Raw genomic sequence first — 5,597 nt, 5'->3', positions numbered from 1 at the left:
GGGGGGGGGGGACTGCGGGAGCTGCAGATGCGGTCGACTCGCCTGTGCTCTAGCGATTTTTCTTGTTCCGTCATCGCCCTCTACATCTTCCTTGCATTCAACACCTATGTTAAAGGAGACCTGTGCCATATTATAATCTACTACACCGTGTGCACTATAAAGCCATTTTTAAATAGCATGGTGAGTATGTTCGACACATTTTGTCAAAGGGGTTTCAATCTACTTGAAATTGTAGTTATAATAATATATTGTACAAGTGGAAAAATCAATCTTTTGTAGAAGCTTACGTTCGCACTGACCATTTTTTTTCGACGTGTTATGAAAAGGCTGTAGTAATGGCATACGGGATCGGTTGTCAGATATGTGAGCGGTTTGTTTGTTTTTGTTTTGCTTTTAGGGAGCAAAAACTAACTGGGGTCATACACGCCCAAGTCAAAACCACAGAACACGAAAACAGAGAGGAGTTTAAAAAAACGACTATACGTCAGTCCCAAGTGACATAAGAGAAGACAGCTAAAAACAGGGACGTGGAAAAGGGCTGAAAAAGACACCATACAGAAACGGAGGTCCAAAATTAAAAATTAAATGGCCTTCGTCTTATCGCTTTGTCAGATATAAAGTAAAACGCGGTCGACAGCCCGCGCGTCATTTGCTAAAACGGCCGATAACTCAGATGGGTGAGTGGTCTGAAAACTTATTCAGTAATACAGGTTCGCAGCAAACCCAGTTATTTCATAAACCCTGCAGGACTGGGGAAACCTGAATATTCCAGTGAGGTATGGGTGAAGTCGTCTCTTTCACGGTATGTATGATCATAGGCGCCATCTCGAAATCGGCCATCTTGAAACAAACCCAGTTCTTTCTTTCTTTCTTTCTTTCTTTTTGACGGAAAGAAGCTCTTGTGATATATCAGATAACATCGACATTTTCTGACAATTTAATTCCTGTAAACAGATTCGAAGTAGCGGTTATGGTTCAGATGTTAACACATTTCGGTTGGAATTACAGGCTGAACCGTTTTCAGGACAGTCATTTAATGTGTTCAGCATGGTGTTCCTCTCTGTCAACGCCCATTTGGAGGCGCTGAATCCAATCCTGATGCACTCACAGGATTACCGCGGAAATACTGGCACACACTTCTTCAGGGCGCTACTGGAGATGGTATCTGTCTCTTATTGTCTCTGCGTAAACTAGTTGCTTTAAATGACGCCACAGTTAAGTCAAGCGGTGGGAGATCGGGTAATCTGGATGGCTATTCCACAGAACCACGTCGGCCCGGCCAGGAGATTAATCGTCCAACCGCTGACGAACAACTGCTCCATGGTGTGTTGGAAAGGGAAAGCTGCCGTCTTCATTCAGAACTAAGGGAAACACCACTTCTTGCAGCATTTCCAGGTAGCGTTGAGCATTTAGGTTCTGGTCAATGAAAATGGGTCCAATTACACAGGTACTCCCTAATCCACACCACATCATAATCTTTACGTCACCAACCTCTGTGGAGGCTTCCATCCAGTGTGGATTATGGTCACTGCATTATCTGTGGTTATGACGATTGACTTCAGCATTGACAAAAATGTTTGCCTCTCACTGATCTTGTTCAAAAGAGGGATTTTGTTAAACTCGTTCTAGGGCCCTTTAATGAACCACCACCGCTAGGACCTTGCCTAGTACGGCGGTGCGGCTCTCCCGCATCATCCCCCACGCTCCTCGGAGTCATCATCAGGGCCCTTTAATTACCTGCAATAAAAAAAGTGTTGTAACTTTTGATCCATAACTGGTACCTCGAATCCGTTTACAGGTATGAATTTTCCACAAAGTACTGATGTTATCTGATATATGAAACGACCAATTTCCATTTAAAAAAGAAGAGTTAAGATTCAAAATGGCCGATTTCGAGATGGTGCCCATGTTCGGTACATAACATGACATAGAGCACCTCACCCATACCTTACTGGAATATTCAGGTTTCCGCATTCCTGCAGGGCTCTTACATAATAAGGTGTACTGCGACTTTTGACTCGCCCTGTAGAGTGAGTAAGTTGTCCTTGATGGCGAGTGTTCATCGGAGATCAATGCACGGTCAGAAGCACTCTATGAAAGTGCAGTAGGACCGTTCTTCTTCTCTATACACATATCCAGTGTGACGGACAGTCTGAGCAGCAGGGTGCGACTGTTAGCCGATGAAGCAGTAGTTTATGTGAAAGGGTCGTTGTCGAGTGGCAATGGGGGAAGGTACAGCAGTACTTGGACGGAATTTCTATTTGGTGTGATGAGTGGAATGTTAATATACACGTGGAAAAATATAAGTGAGGAGGGACGAGTAGGATAAACAGTCCTGCGATGTTCGAATACAGTATTAGTGGAATGCTGCTTGACATAGTCACGTCGCAGTACCTAGATTAATGTTGCAAAGCGACATGAAACGGAACGAGCACTCGAGGTCGATTGAAGGGAAGGTGAATTATCGACTTTGTTTTCCTGGAAGAATTCCGAGCAGATTGTAGAACGAGTCTACTGCCTCAAGCATACATCTCGCGTAAGTGCCGCGTAGACAAGGTAAGAGAAGTTAGATCTCTTAGGCGAGCATATAGACTGTACCTCCATTTGCGATTGGAAAATGAAAGGGAACTGCTAGCAGCGGTACAAGGTATCCTCCACGATGCACCGTATTGTCTGGCGGAGTATGTATTCAGAAGTAGACAAAAAAGTGTAAATTGATATGCTAAAAACAAATACCGAAATTATTATGTCTTTATCTCCAATAGGTTAATTGAAAATGCCCGTTGCATGACAAAAACAGAGCGGACAAAGTATCTAAAATATAACAACTATTTCATAAAGTTCCTGGCAGTAGCAAGGATTTTATGACTTATTATACTACTCGTCACCATTTTTCCTTTCAGCACATTTCGTTCTTTGTCTAGCTTGCCGCTTAAATCATCTGTTTTTTCTCAGCATGCGTCTTCATCTCGTTCTGTATGAATGCATTTTCCAGAGCACATGGCACTTAACGCAACATCAGTTGTTGTATGTGACATTAACATCTTATATCTCAAGGTAGAGAGTATAATACTCTACATATTTTGAACCTTTACATAGATCATACCCAAAGAGACCAGATGCTTCCTGAAAATACACTAGATAACAAGGATTATACAGATATCTAGTCTACCAGTCGACATTGTTTAAATATCACAGGCGTCATACAGCTAGTATGTGACACTGAGGTTTTGGAGAAATGCCTTCAGAGTCGTACACAGAATAAGAATGTGTGACAGATGTTAATTGAACCTGAATTCTGGTGACGGAGCGAGGTGGCGCAGTGGTTAGCACACTGGACTCGCATTCCGGAGGACGACGGTTCAATCCCGTCTCCGGCCATCCTGATTTAGGTTTTCCGTGATTTCCCTAAATCGCTTCAGGCAAATGCCGGGATGGTTCCCTTGAAAGGGCACGGCCGATTTCCTTCCCCATCCTTCCCTGACCCGAGCTTGCGCTCCGTCTCTAATGACCTCGTTGTCGACGGGACGTTAAACACTAATCTCCTCCTCCTCCTCCTCCTCCTCCTCCTGAATTCTGGTACTCAAATCCCAAAAGGGTATTTGCGCTGGATGTTGCAACTGATTCCTCCTCACTCAAAATCTCACTGATGCTAGCAGCATTGCTCGCATTACCACGAAAACCTATCCTCATTCTGTTACTTTCGTACCCCCATCCTTAATCGCGCCATGTTTTCTCTGAACTATGAATACTGTGCACAAAGCAGCAACAAAGACGTCGCGTTATTCAAGATACTCGCCATCTGAAACGGTAGCCTTGTCTGCAGTTCCGTGGTAGCCAATTGTGACATGTTCCACATACGCAGGCTGTTTCAAAAGTCTTAGCAGCAAACGTCTAGAGGTGAACAAAGGGGACAACTTCTGTTAGAGACAAAATGTTTGTTTCCGTTTTCCGGCGACGCCTTGCGTCTTACAGTTTGTCATGGCTCAATCAGACAGGAGGGCGTAGGCAGTCTGCGATCTGCGTATACAATGTTTGTTCCCTATAACCCAGTCACCTGTTCCGCATTAAAGTTCTTGGTTCACTTCTAAAATATCTTCCTGAACTTCCACCTAGTTACATACATCGATGTAACTTGGACCGTACACAGAAAGAACTGCTATAGTATATGAAAAGATGGTAACTGAACGAAATACTCAATGAGATGAACAGAAGTGACACTTTTTTTCGATGACAATAGCTTCGCCACAGTTGGCCGGCTTTCCTGTTTTACCAGTCTGCCCAGCCTACGACGTCCGATATCAGTAATGAGGGGTGGATGCTCAACCCCAAGCCGTCTGGACGTGGTTTCGCCTCGGTGAAGACATTCACCACAGCACTCCTCGAACACCCGACAAGTCGTACAGTTTCCGGGCCACCACAATTTCCCCTCGGTCAAATACAGGTACACGGCGCGCCTTCCCAATTCTACACACTGACAGCACGTTCACTGATACTACATGCACCGTGCGTGTATCTGACTAGCAGTCATTTCTCGCAAGGTGAGGTTGTTATCAGTTGGAGGACGAACTTATATCGATAGTAGGTTGGTGGTCATTGTTGTGGATTGGCAGGAGAGCCAACCCACGAATTTTAGAGGAAGCCGAAAGGCACGCGTTGAAGCTCACGCAGGCTGGCGTGAGGTCTGGAACAGGACAAGGAATTTAGAACTTAGAAAAACGGACGCAGATGGTGGAATACTTAACTTTAATCCATTAATGTTGAACGTAGCTCTTGTCTGTACATTGAAGGCTATGCTAACTATCGTCTCGGCAAATGAGAGCGTATTTTGTCAGTGAACCATCGCTAGCAAAGTCGGTTGTACAACTGGGGCGAGTGCTAGGAAGTCTCTCTAGACCTGCCGTGTGGCGGCGCTCGGTCTGCAATCTCTGATAGTGGCTAACACCTAGCAAGTGTGGTGTCTGGCGGTGACACCACAGTCATAATGATTTTGCTCAGCAGTGTACTGAAGAAGCATATGAAGAAATTCACTGATTCGCTTTCTAATTTCTCGTTCAGTATTTCATCTTCATATTTTCTGTAATGGGAATATCTTCAATTGTTCTAACAAACCCATTTTACGTCCTTTATTTAGTCGACGGAGCACTTTGACATTTTGCTCTACTTTTCCAAATGGGTGTCATGTATTATGCGTATGTGTGGCTGTTGCTGATGTTGCTACCTCTGGATCACGGCCTCCTGTGTTTGGCTCCCGGCAGCGTCCGGATTTTCTCCGCCTGGGGACTAGGTTTTGTGTTGTACTCATCATCTCATCATCGTTCGGAAAGAGCCGAAACTGGAAATGGAAAGATTTGGAAATTCCATGGGCGCTGATGACCACAACATGCAGCGCTGCGCAAACCAACATCCACATCATTGCTGATGTGTGTAGGCATTAATATGCTCTGTGTATCGAATTTGAAATTTCAACCTGTTTGTCCTAGATAGAACACCGAGCATTCCTGTCACCTTACTTTGTCTATTCCCGAGTCTGAGTTATTGTCATGATTGACAGGAAATTTCGACGTGTATTAACTGAACAACCGCGCCTTGATGTA

The 5,597-nt window shown here is 44.5% G+C and overlaps 1 non-coding gene across 1 annotated transcript; it reads left to right on the top strand.

The window, feature by feature from the left end:
* The first annotated feature begins 3,308 nt into the window (after positions 1 to 3,308).
* Positions 3,309 to 3,381, top strand: Trnaa-cgc (transfer RNA alanine (anticodon CGC)). The gene has a single exon. It is a non-coding gene; the product is annotated as a tRNA-Ala (tRNA).
* The last annotated feature ends 2,216 nt before the right edge of the window (positions 3,382 to 5,597 follow it).

The sequence above is a fragment of the Schistocerca nitens genome, chromosome 9 (genome assembly GCF_023898315.1).
Source record: "Schistocerca nitens isolate TAMUIC-IGC-003100 chromosome 9, iqSchNite1.1, whole genome shotgun sequence".
NCBI classification, from domain to species: domain Eukaryota; kingdom Metazoa; phylum Arthropoda; class Insecta; order Orthoptera; family Acrididae; genus Schistocerca; species Schistocerca nitens.
Note: the sequence above shows the minus strand (reverse complement) of the source record. Positions and strands in the feature narration are given on the sequence as shown.